This window comes from Caretta caretta, chromosome 9 (genome assembly GCF_965140235.1).
Source record: "Caretta caretta isolate rCarCar2 chromosome 9, rCarCar1.hap1, whole genome shotgun sequence".
Classification (NCBI taxonomy): Eukaryota; Metazoa; Chordata; order Testudines; family Cheloniidae; genus Caretta; species Caretta caretta.
The window spans coordinates 13,917,959-13,936,420 of record NC_134214.1 but is presented as its reverse complement, the minus strand read 5'-3'; the positions used below and the strand labels follow the sequence as shown (position 1 = coordinate 13,936,420).

General features: G+C 41.5%; 1 protein-coding gene across 3 annotated transcripts in view; it reads left to right on the top strand.

Annotated features, from left to right (window-relative positions):
• Window positions 1-18,462, top strand: part of NAALADL2 (N-acetylated alpha-linked acidic dipeptidase like 2) — a 935,367-nt gene that overhangs the window by 476,902 nt on the left and 440,003 nt on the right. The window lies entirely within an intron of this gene.

Genomic DNA, 18,462 nt, shown 5'->3' with positions numbered 1-18,462 from the left:
GCACCTTAGAGACTAACCAATTTATTTGAGCATGAGCTTTCGTGAGCTACAGCTCACTTCATCGGATGCATACCGTGGAAACTGCAGCAGACTTTATATACACACAGATTATTCTCTGTGTGTATATAAAATCTGCTGCAGTTTCCACGGTATGCATCCGATGAAGTGAGCTGTAGCTCACGAAAGCTCATGCTCAAATAAATTGGTTAGTCTCTAAGGTGCCACAAGTACTCCTTTTCTTTTTGCAAATACAGACTAACACGGCTGTTACTCTGAAACCTGTAATAAGTCATAAATCCAGAGTCTGGTCAGTCCATGATTTTTAGTGTCTAGCAGAGTTAGGAATTTAAGTTCCCATACTTGTCTCTTGAAAGTGTTGTGCAGGTTTCCTTTGAGGATGAGGACTGATAGTAAAATATAGAGTGATCACTTTGTGCAAAGTGTTCATCCACAGATGATATAGGGTGTTTTTGTCTTTTATTATTTTCCTATGTGAATTCATTCGAGAGCATAGTGATTGTCGGGTTTCACCCACATAGTTGTTATTGGGGCATTTAATGCACTGGATGAGGTATACTACATGTTGTTATAGGCATGTGCAGGACCCAGGCAACTTGAAAGGCATTTTGTGGAGGGTGTTGATCATTGCAGCAGTGGAGATATGTCTGTAGGTTTTGCATCTGTTTCTGGCAGGGGCTGCTGCTGCTTGCAGTCAGTGTGTCCTGGTCTGTGGGAACTTGCTTCTGATGATCCGGGAACTCAAGAACAGAAAGGCTACAGGTATTGACAACATCCCAGCTGAATTGATGAAATTCAGAGGAGAAATAGTAATAGATGTACTCACCAAGTTCTGCAACAAGATCTGGCAGACCGGTGAGTGGCCCTCCATGTGGACACAGTCACTAATCATCACTCTGCCAAAGAAAAGCAATCTGCAATTGTGTCCAGATTACCAGACCATAAGCTTAATTAGCCATCCCAGCAAAGTGATGTTGAAAGGTCATGTTGAACAGATTGAAACCACAAGCAGAGAATATCGCTGAAGAACAGGCTGGGTTTCGTGCTGAAAGAAGTACCACAGAACAGATTTTCAACCTTTGTGTTCTATGTGAGAAGTACTTACAACATCAGAAGGCATTTGACAGAGTATGGCACGAAGCTCTCTGGGTGACCATGAAGAAGTACAATGTTGGTTGTAAGCTTATTCTGACCACTAAACAACTGTATGCCAAGGCCAGCAGTGCAGTTCTCATCAATGGCACAATAGGAGAGTGGTTTTGCACCACTGTTGGAGTCCGGCAAGGCTGCCTTCTTTCGCCCACACTGTTCAACATCTACTTGGTGCACATAATGACTGATACCCTAGAAGATCACATATGCACAGTCAGCACTGGGGGGGGGGCGAACAATCTCAAATCTTCAGTTTGCTATTGACATTGATGGCCTGACAGGCAGCCCAAGATGAACTTGCCAACCTTGTGAAATGATTGGATGAAACCTCTGCAAAATATGGCATGGAAATCAGTGCAGAGAAAACCAAGCTGATGACAAATAAACATGACGGGATCAGCTCACATATCACTGTCAGGAGACAAGAGCTGGAGACAGTGAAACAGTTCAAGTATTTGGGGGCAATTGTCACTGGTGAAGGATCCAAGGCAGAAATTCGGGCAAGAACTGTGCAAACAACAGCAGCAGTGGCAAAGCTAAAGCCAATTTGGAGGAATAAGAACATCTCCCTAGAATCCAAACTGAAACTGCTGCACGTATTGATCATCTCCATTTTTCTATATGCGTGCGATACATGGACCCTTACGGCAGAACTTGAACGGAAAATACAGGTAGTAGAGATGAGATACTTCCATAAAATCCTGGGCATCTCCTTCTTCGACCACGTCACTAATGAAGAGATTCACAACATCATCACTCAGTGTGCTGGGTCATATGAAAACCTCCTGACAACCGTGAAGAAGCGCAAGCTGAAGTGGTACGGCCATGTGTCATCTGGCCTGTCCAAGATTATTCTCCAAGGGACAGTACAAGAGAAGAGAAAAAGAGGTAGACAGAAGAAGAGATGGATTGACAACATAAAAGAGTTGACAGGAATGGACTTTGCGGAGACACAAGCACTGACACACAGTCGTTAGGGGTGGAGACAATTGGTTGATTGCTCATCAGTGATGGTGCCCCAGCAACCAATGCGGTTATGGGAGTGATGATGATGTGAGTTCTAATATGGGGCTGTAGGTGACAACTAGCAGTGTGCGGTACGAGGGGATTATTTTCTGTATTGGAGCACATCGTTTTGGAGTATTTGGGTGGTCCATTCAATTATGCGATCTACTTCTCTGGTGGAGTGTCCTTGTTTGGTGAAGGCAGTTTTGAGTGTGTTAAGGTGTATATCCTGGACTTTCTCCTTGGAGCATATTCTGTTGTATCTGAGTGCCTGGTTGTAGATAACAGATTTCTTGGTGTGTTTGGGATCTATGGGATCTGTGAAGGTAGGTGTAGTGGTCCAGGGGTTTCTTGAATATGGCTGTCTGTAGGGTTCCATTGTTGAAGCTGATCGTGGTGTCCAGAAAGTTGATTGGGATTATTCCAGAGAGAGTTTAAGGGATGTGTTGTGGTTATTGAAGTAGTGGTGCAAAGTAGTGAGGCAGTTCAAGTCTGTAACACTCCCATTCTAGCATCAACTTCTTGGACAACCACAATCAGCTTCAACAATGAAACCCTACAGACAACAATTCTCTCTCTCTCTCACCAACAGAAGTTAGTCCAATAAAAAATATTTCCTTATCTACCTTGTCTCTGGAATCCCCATATTCAAGACTGGTTATTTTACTTCTAATTTTGTCACTCTAATATTATTTTTCCTTGTTATAAGTACGAATTCAAGACATTTGCTGAAAGTTTTAATCATACGGAGCCTTGGGTGTTTATGTTTTGCCACTGTGCTATAAAGACCTGATTCAAAGCTGATGTAAGCCCATGGGAATCTTTCCCATTGGCTTCACTGGGTTTCTAATCAGGCCTTAAATGTTCAAATGTAACAGGCTCAGATTGACTGGATCCAGGTGCAGTACAGATAACCTGCATTGTTTTTGTTGTCAGAAGATAGGTCCAAATGGCAAAGGCAGAAGTTACATTTCTCCAGCCAGAATTTAATAAGACAAAATGTTTTCTAGCAGCTAAAGGCTCTCTTGTATTCTGCGGTAGGTCTACTTCCCTGGTCTGGACAAACACTGTGAGTAAATTACTTTCATAAGCACGTTCTTTATGGAATGTCTCCTGAAGCAGCATCTGTTCCAGTTTTGCCCAGGAGCATTCCCACCCTGAGTTGCCAGACAGTCGCTATGGGGAGACAGCTGTTGTCAGTTTCCATGCTCAAGTAGCTGGTATTAATGGTCTCCTCTCAGTTTGTAAGGCAGGTTAATTATTTGGGATTTTGTTTGTTTTTAATCCAGTGGTTTAAGGGCATTATTTTATTATTGATTTAGAGAGGCTCACCAGTGAGCTTATAAAATAAGCCACTGAGTGTTGCAGTGTTGAGTTTGAGTTGCCACATGGACATGCATGAAGAGATGTGAGGTGAGATAAGGGAGCAGACGTGGATTGGAGTTGATGGGGTCACCCAGGCAGTGTGTATATAGGGGGAAGAAGGAGGAGGGAGCCATGAGGAACTTTGACAAACTAGGAAAAGGGAAGATGAACTGCTTCTGGGGTGTAAGGAAAACCAAAGTCATAAAAGACCAGAGAGAGGAGTGCGGGGCGGGGTAGACAGAGTCAAAAGCAGCTGGTAGCCTGAGAAGGATGACAAAACAAAGAGGAAAGCTTCCTTTTAAAAATTTAGTTTTCTATTATTTAATTTCTGAATTCAGATTGACACAGATCTTTGTGTGTCTGAAGCTTTTTCTGTTCTGTCTGTACAATATACTGGCACCCAGGATTTTTGTGACATTAGTTATTTTAGCTATGAAAATCCTGATACGTGAAACAATATATAGGGAGATTTTTCCAAATACCTAAAGAATTTAAGGGTACATGTCCTTTTGACTTTCAGTGAGACTACTTTTCCTAAATTCCTTAGGCACTTTGGAAAGTTTCCGCCATAAAAGTCACAGCTAAATGTAAGCATAAACTTCAGCTAAATGTGAGTTGCAACAGTGCTACATTTTGGGAAGAACTGTAACCGCAGGGCTTTACTCAGCAGTGCAACTTGAATATATTGGATATTCTTCTTTTACATTAATGGACGAAGTACAACAGTTTGATGCTAAAAGCAATTATTTATCGAAACCATTTATGTTCCAATAATCTCACATTAATTAGGTTATAATCTGAACTGTTGTTATGCAGCCCATTAACTATTTCTTATTGTTTATTTTGCTAGTTTCTGGTTACTAGAGCAAGCTATTTGGGAAATATGATATATTTTCCTGGCACAGTAGGAAAGTAAATACTCTACTTGAAGATTCTGTTAGCACAGGGGATTACAGGTACCGTGAACTTTTGGGGGTTTAATTTACCTACACAGCATACTTATTTTATTAGTTGATTGAACTGAATGAAAGCTGCACACTTGTTTTTACTTAATACTGTAGGATCTTTAGGGGAAAGATTGTTGACAGGACCATGACTTTCTCCAGCAGCAGGGCTCTTGGAGAAGCACTGGTTAAGATATAATTATTACATTCATGTTTCAGACAACCTTTTTAGAGTTCTCCACTTCTGCCTAGGTTGGTAAAGTTCCGTTTTAAAACATGTACATTTGACATAGATTGTCTTCCTCCATAAAATATTTCAAAGACCCCCCATCTTTTATTAATTATGCCATTTTGATATTTATCCTTAGAATGCTAGTAAATATGTCACAGAGTCTTGAGAACATGGGGATGACATGTTGTGATTATCTTGCCTTGTTCACACAGTTTACAGAATATAAATGGGGTATTAATGCTAATAACTGTTGGCACACTGTCTTTCAGAATCCCTCCACCCAATTAATTGCTACTAGATGACTTTGCAGCCTAAGGGTAGACATAAGAAGCAATAAAAGGTGACCATGCCAATATTTTGTGCCTTCTGAAATGTAAAAATATGACTCTATTTTGAACCTATATTCTCACTGGAAATATGCATCTGTCAAGGTTCCTCCCCCACTCTGAACTCTAGGGTACAGATGTGGGGACCTGCATGAAAAAAAACCCTAAGCTTATCTTTACCAGCTTAGGTCAAAACTTCCCCAAGGTACAAAATATTACACCCGTTATCCTTGGAATGGCCGCTACCACCACCAAACTAATACTGGTTACTGGGGAAGAGCTGTTTGGACGCATCTTTCCCCCCAAAATACTTCCCAAAACCTTGCACCCCACTTCCTGGACAAGGTTTGGTAAAAAGCCTCACCAATTTGCCTAGGTGACTACAGACCCAGACCCTTGGATCTTAAGAACAATGAACAATCCTCCCAACACTTGCACTCCCCCTTTCCTGGGAAATGTTGGATAAAAAGCCTCACCAATTTGCATAGGTGACCACAGACCCAAACCCTTGGATCTGAGAACAATGAAAAAGCATTCAGTTTTTACAAGAAGACTTTTAATAAAAAATAGAAGTAAATAGAAATAAAGAAATCCCCCCTGTAAAATCAGGATGGTAGATATCTTACAGGGTAATTAGATTCAAAAACATAGAGAACCCCTCTAGGCAAAACCTTAAGTTACAAAAAAGATGCACAGACAGAAATAGTTATTCTATTCAGCACAATGCTTTTCTCAGCCATTTAAAGGAATCATAATCTAACACATACCTAGCTAGATTACTTACTAAAAGTTCTAAGACTCCATTCCTGTTCTGTCTCTGGCAAGAGCAGCATACAGACAGACCCAGACCCTTTGTTCCTCTCCCTCCTCCCAGCTTTTGAAAGTATCTTGTCTCCTCATTGGTCATTTTGGTCAGGTGCCAGCGAGGTTACCTTTAGCTTCTTAACCCTTTACAGGTGAGAGGAGCTTTCCCCTGGCCAGGAGGGATTTCAAAGGGGTTTACCCTTCCCTTTATATTTATGACAGCATCACTCCAGTGCAGTTCTGAATGCTCTTGTTTTGTTTTGTTTGTTTTTGTATGTGTGGTTTATTTAATATCACGGTAAGAACAAGCTGAGACTCAGAACCTCAATTTCTTTGTGGAGAGGAAGGTAAGAAAATAAACCAGAATTTACCTTTGACATGTAATGATTCTGCTTTCGTTTTCCAAAGATTTAATTGATATTGCAGTTTCTGCGTAGCTTGCTTACTTCTTTACTGCCTAGTAACTACTACCTCCATCTGGCCTTCTGTATTGAACATTCACATTCTAGAATGGCCCATTTGTACTATTGGAAAGCAATTCAGGTGATTGCACATTAAAGCACATTTAATACTAGGGGGCATCTTGAAATCTTGATTCTAATTCCCAAACATCTGCATATTGCAGTTGCTTAATTTCTCTTACTGGTATTTTAGTTGTTCAAATGTTGCCTTGAAGTTTTAGTTTTATGAACACAGGAAACACTGTAGATGAATTAGACCATTTTAATATTATCATATGAACTGCTTTTTGGGATAAGAAGTGCAACCTTTTGGATTTAATTTTGGGGGCAGGGCAGACTGTCCATGCAATATGAGAGGGGAAGTTCCATTTTATTTAGTGCTCATTTTTGTTGTACAGCAGGATGGCTGTCAGACAGAAAAGTGCTAAAACTCTGGGAGAAAAATAGAATGGACAAGCAAGCTTTTGTCTTAAATTTAGAGAATAGGCTCCTTATGTGGAGTCAGCTAGACCATAGAAATTACGGTGAAAGGAATTCCAAATATTCTCACCAAGAAAAACTGTAGAAAGTATTGACAACAAAGAAAGGAAGGATAAGAATCCTTACCTATAAGGAGAAGAGATTTTAGAAGATGAATTGTTTCAGAAGAGTATACACCACTGCAGTTCTATGCACTTATTCTACTACATACAGTTAAGCATTTTAATTCTTCTTTTGGGAAAGTAAATTGTTGAAGACATGGGCTATGGCACAGGAGAAATTAATTGGTTGGTTTATGGCATGTCTGCTTGGCTCAGCGCATCCAAAAAAATGAATAGCATCTCATTTCAGGTACCCAAGGAGTGGACACTGCATTATTGGGATTCATCTTGCAAGTGTTTATGATTGTAGAAGGCTGTTGTAGAGCAAACTGCTGCTGGACCTTATATGGCAAGTGTCATTACACCCATAAACATTATTATAATCTCAAAGGGAAAGGGCTTCTCTTTGTTGATTCACTAGTTGCTGGAAGAACGGCTATCAGTGCATGAAATCAATGATGGTCTTAGGCCATGTCTACACTTCTGGCTAAATCGGCACTGCTGCAATCAATGCAGCGATGTCGATTTAACAGGTCTGGTGAAGACATGCTAAGTGGATGGGAGAGCGCTCTCCTGTCGACATCTATACTCCACCTCCCCGAGAGGCGGAAGCTATGTTAATGGGAAAGCATCTCCCACTTACATAATGCGGTGTAGACACCGCTGTAAGTCGACCTAAGTTATATCGACTTCAGTTACGTAACTTACGTAACTGAACTAGTGTAACTTAGATTGACTTACAGCATTAGTGTAGACCAGCCCTTAGAAGTAGGCAAGTGAATCCTGGTATCAAGAGGGAAAATGAAAAGGAATTTTCGGGAGATAGGAAGTGAGTCTGCATACACTAAAATGGGCAGTATCATGCTGTCTCTCTCCCTTCTTTTGTCATAATATCCATTGCAGAACAGGTTGAAGGGGAATAAGGATTTTCTCAGAGAAAGTGTAATGGTGTTGCACAAATATCATTAGGAAAGTATAACTGGAAGAAAATGGGATTGCAACCTTGTAAGTAAGAAAATAATTTGGACTGCAGATTACTTATCATTGGTGATAATGTTCAGGGAAGAAAGAACCCATCTTAACTCTTAGTTCCCAAGGTAAGTTTGTGAAGTTGTCAGTGACAACAAAATGGGCAAATTTGAATCACTGAAACGCATTAAACACGGCACCTTAACATTCCATTTTATGGAGTTACTAGTTACAGTAGAACCACACTTTAAATTGACCTACTTTGTCCCTTGGACCCCCAACGTGCCTCATGCTTTCGCCAAAATGTATCTTTGGTTCTGTGGCATGGCAATCCCATTGGCTGGTTATTTTAATCTAATCTAATGAGTTTCGGAGCTTCCCTAGATAAAATGTGTACTTAGTGCAGTCTGGGTTCCCTGACCTGTAATATATGTGAGATATCAAAAGAGTTTGACTCCTATTTAGGCCCAAATTGAAGTGGCCAGATTTTCAAAAGAGTGCTGCAATTTGGATATTGAGCTCTTTTGAAAATCTGACACACATTTGGTTGCCTAAATGCGAGCTGAGCATTTTGGTAAATCTGGACCCAATGGTGGGTGCTGAGTACTTGAAAATCTGACCCCGACACTTTTACACAATCTGGCCCCGCTTTTTGAGAGCACAACAGGCAGTGCTGTGCTCAGGGCCTCTACCTCCCATAACAGATTACCCACGTAGGAAGAAGAAAAGGAGGACTTGTGGTACCTTAGAGACTAACAAATTTATTTGAGCATAAGCTTTCTTGAGCTACAGCTCACTTCATCGGATGCAATAGGAAGAAGACCTATTGAAAGTTTGTGGGTCCAGTGGGCCTCTTGAGCACCACATGAACAGAATGATTGGAGAGGAGAAAGGAGAGTAAGGACACAAAAGGGTGACCTTAAAAATGGTCAATAAACTTCTGATAATCATTCAACCATTGAGTTTATCTTGAACCTCAGTGTTGTGTATGTTTTATCTTCTTGGAGAGATTGCACATGTTCATGAGAAATTTGTATTGGAGGGGAATTGGAATGACTTCCTCCTAAACCAGGATTTTTGTTGGTGATCAGGAGTGGTATCTTCAGTCCCATGTCAGAGTTGGAAGATCAACCTAAATAAAGACATTAGAGCTTTTTGCTATGTGAAGGCATGGTGTGCACACGTGTGTGCATGTAATATATTAAATTTTTTTAAGTGAGAGTAGCTGGTGAGATGAAATTTATTTGGTATATGCCAGTGTGATTAAATTCACATGAGGATTTTTGGTTGTATAATTTTGTGTAAATGATGATGTGCCCTTTTCCTTTCTATATTTGTTTATATGTTTGTTACTGCAGTTTATGTAATGTCAGACAAAATGCTCTAGGCTCAAGCACAGTTTACAATAAAACATTTAACAACTAAACCTAAGTTTACACAATGTCAGCTGGAAATCTGCAGTCCCAATTGCATTACATTGATAAGTTAATGTACAGTGATAAGAAACATACAGTTGGCTTAAGAGAAAATGTGGAGATGTACCATTATTAATTTCATAAATCGGACATAAGTGTGTCCTGTATATGGTTAACCGTTTCTAACCTTTTGAGCGAGAAACTTTGTTTATCTGCCATATTTATTTTATTTTCAAAGATGAAATGTTTATTTGGGGAGTCATCTATCCTCTAAGTCACTGTGATTTACGTGAGTGGCATGGACCCTTTAACTACTAGGTAGTTTCCCTAATTATTACTCTATTTCTCTAGGACTTCAATTACCAGACCTTACTTATTAATTCCTTAGTGTTCATCAGGAACTAGACTCCTATTTAAAAGGAACTAAATCATACAGTTTAAACAAAAATGCCCATTAGCTATGACATACCGACTCGGGTATGCAATCTAATCGCTTTCCAAGTTCACAGAGAAGACTAATGATTCATTTGAAAGGGACAAAACACCACCAGCTGGGCTAAAAGGTTCAAGATTTTATGAGCAGGGGATTTTCTGTATAAAAAGCGTTGGAAAAAGCTTCCACTGCTATTTAGATACATCGTCCTGTCTTGAACTAAGCTAATGGAACTGCGTTGGGAAGTAAAAGATGCCACTTGGACTTGATTATGTGGCTGGTCACATTTTACTTAGACATTGATATATTCCCTATAGTTTGTGAAGTAAAGAAAATTATATCCTTGTGAAGTCTTGCTGGATCAGTGCTTTAACTGCAAAAAAGGGAATATATGTGAGCATTTCCCTCCTGGGTGATTTTTTCCTCCTTTTTCACTTCAGTGATTCATTGGCACTGGTGTTTTAACCCATCCAAACCTTCATACTAGTGCTATCTGGAATTTAGAGGGCTTGATTCTTCACTCATACTTGTATAAATGAGGAGTAACTCCACATCAGTAGAGGGTTTTTACACCTGTATAAAACCAGTGTAAGAAAGAGACTAATCAGGCCCATAATTTTTAAAGCGGAGTCGGTATCTGTAATGTTGCACCTTAAAAGGTAGGCTAAGCAACTTTTTGTGAAAATGCTGCTATCAGAACTGCAAGAGGAATTATGTATAGGATGCCTGATACTTCAGTCTGAGTGTACACAGAATTGGTTTATTACACACGGAGTAGGCAGGATTGGGGCCTAACCATGTAATGTGATATTGTGTGCTTGGGATTTTATCATCATATGTAATATGCAGTGACACTTGGCCTATGTGACTGCTAAACTTTAGCAACTAAGGGAACTGATAAAAAATGGTGGTCTTTTAGTGACGCTTGAACAAACAAATTACTTGAGATTTATAGGAACACTTTGGGGAATCATTTTAAAACAGGAGGTTTCCTAATAAAGATGGCTTCTGTGTTATACAAAAGTTTTTTATAGTAAATTCCTCTATTAACTACAATATACTGTAGGAAAGGAACTGCACGTAAGATTAGTCCTTTTCTTTTAAGCATCCAAAGACTGAAAACTCTTTATCAGGAAGAGAGAGGTCTGTCTTGCTTTGCCAACAAAAATGCAGCCTTTCACCCAAATCTTTCGTGACTTTAAGCTTTTCTTGTTTCCAGGTGGATAATTTGAAGGGTATCGCTTATCTGTTCCTTTGATAGCTTGAGTAAAAAGATCATTGGGCTACTGAAATATAGAAGTAGACAATAATGGGGGTCTGGAACTGTTGCTGTTATCTTCCGTAATAAGTTTGTCGCAGTTCAGTAGCTATCCTGAAAGTGGATAAATAGCAAAATCTCTTTTTGAATACGTCTCCAGTCACCATGGGAGAGAAATACCAACGGACAGTCATTGTTGCATTGCACCACACCTGATAATTCAGTAATCTGTGTGTCACTGAGAGGGTAAATTAGATTGTACTTAGAATCATTAAAAAAAAAAGACCCAGGGCTAAGGAGGATTTAAATGAGTGAGATGGTCTGATGACTAGCATGCACACTCTGAATCAGGCAATCTGAGTTCTGTTCCTAGCTCTGCCAAAGCTTGCATGTTGGACCTCACGCAGTGTTTTCAAGTGTCCACTAATGTTGAGATTCCCAATTGTTGGGTGCTCAACTTCAGACAACCTGGGCCTGATATTCAGAAATGTTTAAAATCAGAGTATTCTGTCTAGGAAATTGGATAGTTTTAGGTAATTATTAGACTTGTGGCACCTTAGAGACTAACAAATTTATTTGAGCATAAGCTTTCGTGAGCTACAGCTCACTTCATCGGATGCATTCAGTGGAAAATACAGTGGGGAGATTTATATACACAGAGAACATGAAACAATGGGTCTTACCATATACACTGTAAGGAGAGTGATCAGGTAAGGTGAGCTATTACCAGCAGGAGAGCGGACGGGGGGGAAAAAACTTTTGTAGTGATAATCAAGGTGGGCCATTTCCAGCAGTTGACAAGAACATCTGAGGAACAGCGAGGGGGGGGGGGGGGATAAACATGGGGAAATAGTTTTACTTTGTGTAATGACCCATCCACTCCCAGTCTTTATTCAAGCCTAAGTTAAGTGTATCCAGTTTGCAAATTAATTCCAGTTCAGCAGTCCCTCATTGGAGTCTGTTTTTGAAGTTTTTTTGTTGAAGAATTGCAACTTTTAGGTCTGTAATCGAGTGACCAAAAAGATTGAAGTGTTCTACAACTGGTTTTTGAATGTTATAATTCTTGACGTCTGATTTGTGTCCATTGATTCTTTTACATAGAGACTGTCCAGTCTGGCCAATGTACATGGCAGAGGGGTATTGTTGCCACATGATGGCATATATCACATCGGTAGATGTGCAGGTGAATGAGCCTCTGATAGTGTGGCTGATGTGATTAGGCCCTGAATAGATATGTGGACACAGTTGGCAACGGGCTTTGTTGCAAGGATAGGTTCCTGGGTTAGTGGTTCTGTTGTGTGGTATGTGGTTGCTGGTGAGTATTTGCTTCAGGTTGGGGGGCTGTCTGTAAGCAAGGACTGGCCTGTCTCCCAAGATCTGTGAGAGTGATGAGTCGTCCTTCAGGATAGGTTGTAGATCCTTGGTGATGTGTTGGAGAGGTTTTAGTTGGGGGCTGAAGGTGAGGGCTAGTGGCGTTCTGTTATTTTCATGGTGGAATTCCTCAAGGGCTTCTTTTCCATGGGTCCAGATGATGAAGATGTCATCAATGTAGCGCAAGTAGAGTAGGGGCATTAGGGGACGAGAGCTGAGGAAGCGTTGTTCTAAGTCAGCCATAAAAATGTTGGCATACTGTGGGGCCATGCGGGTACCCATAGCAGTGCTGCTGACTTGAAGGTCTACATTGTCCCCAAATGTGAAGTAGTTATGGGTGAAATCAGACAAATCAGACATCAAGAATTATTACATTCAAAAACCAGTTGGAGAACACTTCAATCTCTTTGGTCACTCGATTATAGACCTAAAAGTGGCAATTCTTCAACAAAAAAACTTCAAAAACAGACTCCAACGAGAGACTACTGAACTGGAATTAATTTGCAAACTGGATAAAATTAACTTAGGCTTGAATAAAGACTGAGAGTAGATGAGTCATTACACAAAGTAAAACTATTTCCCCATGTTTATTCCCCTCCACCCCACTGTTGCTCAGACATTCTTGTCAACTGCTGGAAATGGCCCACCTTGATTATCTGGGAAAACTAAATATCATCTCTGGATGCTTTTACGAGACAATATTTCCTCACTCACAAGCCCAGAGTCTGAATATAACAAAAGCAACGTTGTATCAAAAAGGGAAAGTAAACACAGCATTAACTTGGGAAAACACCACAACAGTGATTTTTAAGTATGCAAACCAGTGTAAACACCCACCCTACAGCATTTGGGCCTTAGTCCTTTGCCTCATTTTCCCACCTTGCAGTGTGAAAGTCTGACAGACAAATGTCCCTTAACACACCACTTCCCTTTTTCTCTGATTCCCAGAAGCGGCCAGCCTGTCCAGCTCCTAGGCACAAGGATGGACATGGGAACTGCACACGTTGCCCCCGCCCGAGTGGCTGGGGCGGTGCCTGCAGGTGTGAGCAGCATCCCCTGGCCCCTCCATCTAGGAGCCGGACATGACGGTCACTTCTGGGAACCATGCAGAGTCAGGACAGGCAGGAGCCTGCCTTAGCCCTGCTGCGCTGCCGACTGGGAGCCGCCTGAGGTAAGCACTGCCCGGCCGGAGCCCACACCCCGAACCCACCCCGCCACCCCAACCCTCCCACCTCAGGTTGGAACCCCCTCCTGCACCCAAACTCCCTCCCGTAGCCCACACCCCCTCCTGCACACCAAACCCTTCATCCATGGTCCCACCCCAGAGCCTGCACCTCCAGCCAGAGCCCTCACCCCCCTCACACCCGAGGCCCTCCCATAGCCTGAGCCACTTAATTGTGACCCCACCCTGGAGCCTGCACCCCCATCCGGAGCCCTCACCCCCTCGCTCACCCCAACCACCAGCCCCAGCCCTGTAAAAAGTGAATGAGGGTGGGGAAGAGTGAGCGATGGGGGGGGGGGGGTGGAGTGAACATGGGTGGGGAATCAGAGAAGGGCAGGGCAGGGGGTGGGGCAAGGGTGTTCAGTTTTGTGCTATTGGAAAGTTGGCAACCCTACTGCTCATCTGTGATTCAGCTCTAGTGATCACTAAGCAGAAACAAGGACTCTAAATTGAGTCTGATCAGCTCTTTCTTTAATCACTGAGGTGGGGGAATCAAATAGTATGTAGGACTCTTTAAAGCGAGGCACGCCACCATGGAGGAAAATCCATTCCCATCCTGACTTGCCTCTGACTGTGGCATCACTATGGTATTGCTAAATTAGGATGACCCATCAATTAAGGCATATTAAAATAGTTCTTCTTTTTAGTCATACAATAAAGATAATAACATTTAATCACCCCTGCATTAAAGACTAATGAATTTTAACTCAAAACAACCAAAATTGATCACTTTGGCAAAGCAGGTCAGTTTGCTGATCTAATAGAGGATTAGCCCAGGGGCCCTGGCCAATTTCATAGAATCATAGAATCATAGAATATAAGGGTTGGAAGGGACCCCAGAAGGTCATCTAGTCCAACCCCCTGCTCAAAGCAGGACCAATTCCCAGTTAAATCATCCCAGCCAGGGCTTTGTCAAGCCTGACCTTAAAAACCTCTAAGGAAGGAGATTCTACCACCTCCCTAGGTAACGCATTCCAGTGTTTCACCACCCTCATAGTGAAAAAGTTTTTCCTAATATCCAATCTAAACCTCCCCCACTGCAGCTTGAGACCATTACTCCTCGTTCTGTCATCTGATACCATTGAGAACAGTCTAGAGCCATCCTCTTTAGAACCCCCTTTCAGGTAGTTGAAAACAGCTATCAAATCCCCCCTCATTCTTCTCTTCTGCAGGCTAAACAATCCCAGCTCCCTCAGCCTCTCCTCATAACTCATGTGTTCCAGACCCCTAATCATTTTGTTGCCTCAATTTGGGGGCCTCTGGAAAAATGGGCGCCCCAGTATCCCAACCCACTCTGCCCAGGACTCCTGCTGGGGAGCAGGATCGGGCCGTGGCGGCTTCCCCCGTTCCCCCTGCACTCCGACCCCGTTCCCTGACTGGAGTGCCGGGTAGGCTGGGGAAGCCCCCACGCCCTGACCCCATTTCCCCAGGAGGAGTGCTGGGGGGGGAGGGGGGGAAGACGGGGGATTGCAGGCAGAAGGGATGGGGAGGGGCCCTCACTTGCTCTGGCCCAGGGCCCCACAAACCGCTAATCTGCCTCTGAGTAGGCAAAGTAGATCTATCTGTGCAAATATAGCCTGCTTCTCAATAAATGCGAGGGGAGAGCTCATTCAGACCCTGTCTTACATCAGAAATAAAAATAAAAACTTAGTGGTGGTCTGTGGCAAGCTTGGCTTCTCATATTGTGCTAACTGTTTTTACTGGGTCACATCCCCAGGCAGGGCAAATTGGCATAGCTCCAGAGAAATGGAGGATTTGGCTCTGTGCTTTCATGTGCTGAATGACATTACAAGGTAGTGGAAAATGTATTAAATGCTTTCTTAATATTATGTTTTCATATAATCAGTTACTGTTATTGCCACTATGTGATCACAAATGGGAGGGGAGTGTTTTGCACTATCGTACGTGGGAGAGGAAAGCTGGGGATGTGAGACAACATCTCTATTCAGGTATAGCCCAAAGTATGGAAGGGTCTGAGAACCTCTGCAGTAATAAATAGGTAAATTTGTTAATTTCATGTGGCACCAAGGGGGGGGGGTAGCTTAGCTGCATTACAATAATTTTATGTTGTCATTAGTTACTGCAAATGGCGAGAAATTATGATGTTAAACTATAAGGGTTGAATTTCTGTTTCTCTCTCTCCAAGTACTACTGTGCCCACCATCACCATATTATCTGAGCACCTCACAACCACTAATGCTCACAATACCCCCATGTGGTGAAGCAGTATTACTATCTCCATTATATAGCTAAGGAACTAATGGTATCAGATTTAATAATTTTGTTAAGATGGTGTTAAAATAAAAAGAAAACGGTACAGAGTTTAAGCATAAAAGTTTCTGTGGGAATATCAGGGAGTTATCAGGGAATAAGGTACAGATTATCACGGGGTGCGAAGTTCGGTTTAGGATCGTGTGGCATAAGGAATACATAATCTGCAATATCCCCGATTGGGGGTAAAAGGTTAACGGGTCAAAGTACAGACATTGAGATATGGGGGGATGTTGTCCATATAATGGCTATGTTCAGGTGTGGAGTATAGTATCTACACTGCAAAGAAAACCCCCCAGCAACAAGTCTCATAGCCAGGGTCAACTGACTTGGCCTAGCTCTATGTGGCTAAAAATAGCAGTGTAGACATTAGGGCTCAGACAGGAGCTCTGAGATCCTTGCCCCTCACCAGGTTTCAGAGCCTGAGCTGCAGCCTGAGCCGGAACATCTACATTGTTATTTTTAGCTCTGTGGCACAAGCCTAATCAGTTGACCTGGGCTCTGAGACTCACTGCTGCAGGATTTTTCTCCACTGTAGATGTACCCTGAGGCACAGAGAGATTAAATTATTTATCAAAATCAAACCGTCTTGCCTGTGTCAGAGTCATGAACTGAACCTACGTCTTCTGATTCCAAGTGCATTTCCTTAGCCACAGGATCATTTGTGGGAGTATTTTCAAAAGAGTTTAAAATCCTCCCTTTTGCATCGGCAGTTGACACCTGAAACATTTATACTCACATTTTTGTATCTGTGAAATGAATTATTGGTGCATATTAGAATATTTGTACCTCTAACTGCTGGATTTGCACCTGCAGTTGAGCAGTTAGATTTCCACATGAAATATAACTTCAAGATGCGGAAATGTAGCACATATTTTTGCAGGTAAAAATTGCACTGGCAAAAGGAAATTGTTGAAAATATGGCTCCTCTAAGATGATTCTTGTCAAATGTATAAGCCAAATTTCTAACTGTTCCAATACAGATGTCCCAGCAAATGGTGCATATATAACTTACTGTTTCGTATGTTATATGCCCCACTTCTAGTAGCTGGTCCACAAAGGATTTTGCTCTATTATAGGTACCAGATAGAGGGTTGTGCTCTTAGCTTTGCAGTTCCTGGATTCAGCCCACAGTGAAACAGCAGGACAGTAATTGTTGCATATACGTGTCATATATGCAAGGTGTACATGCGCAGAATTTGTGGATGCAACTGAATCCTGAAATTCTACAGTTTATTTATATAAAGCCCATTATGCTAGATTGTCTTTTAAATTTGGAAGAATGAAATACTTGCTTTGGAAATGATTAATATTTTTGGTAAGTATTGAACATAAAAGTAAATGTTTTCAGATTAAGAGCAGACACAAACAGGCATCATTTAAACAGGGCTAGAGTGCACTACACCCATTGCAAAAGTATAATGCATTTGTGCAGGACTGCTTGTTGACAGATATTTATCTTTTAAAACTGAAGGGGTGAATTAATTGAGGTGCTTTGTACAAACACCAGTTGCTGATTTTTTGATGGATCTAGCCATGTATTGTTTGTGTTATAACAGTTAAAATATTGCTTATCATCTGTCTTCTGTATCTGTCCGCTGAAAATAGGTAAGAGCCAGATTTCGTGAAAAGTCACGTTTTCTGCCACCACAGGGTCTTGACAAGATGGGAATGAATACAGAGTGTATTTACAATTTCTCCTCATTTCTACATCTGTCATGGATGTCAACAAATATCTGCACAAATCAGTTATCTTAAAATATACATGTGAGTCCTTATTAATTCTCATAGAATTAAACTTACAGGCTTGGTAACTGAAAATGTAACATCAATCTTGAATCTCACAGATATTAAAGAGAATGAATTTAAAACAACCACCAAACTACAAAACTATTTCTCTCCTGTATGGTAGTTTTGTATAACATTTCTGCTCATAAGGCTTCTTTAGGCTAACAATACGTCTGTGGTGAGTTAAAAATGTTTTGAGCAGTATTCTTTCTTCATTAGTTGGGCTATAGTTCATGTGGATACTTGACCTATAATAACATGGGGGAGGGGCCTCTGAACCCTTACAATGTATGCATTGGAGTTGAGTGGAATTAATAGTCTAAAAGAAAGATAACTTCCTCTAATCTCAATCATCTGCACTGAAGTGACTTCACACCGTCAAGGAAACTAACAAAAAACTTCTTCGGTGGAGTTTAGCTCTCCAAGATTTTGATTTCGACGTCCAACACATCTCAGGAGCTTCTAACAAAAGTGGCTGATGCACTCTCCCGTGAAAGTTTCCCAGAGTCAACTGGTTAAAATCGTCCTTGAGATGTGGAAAATATTGTTAGTCTTTATGTACTTGGTAGTATATTTAGAGATGCATATGTCTTATTAACTCTGTTTTTCCTAGAGCTCCAGGAAGAAATCCCAGCCAGTGTTTCACCCTAGCTGAGATTTGGGGGGCGTGTCATAAATATAAAGGGAAGGGTAAACCCCTTTGAAATCCCTCCTGGCCAGGGGAAAGCTCCTCTCACCTGTAAAGGGTTAAGAAGCTAAAGGTAACCTCGCTGGCACCTGACCAAAATGACCAATGAGGAGACAAGATACTTTCAAAAGCTGGGAGGAGGGAGAGAAACAAAGGGTC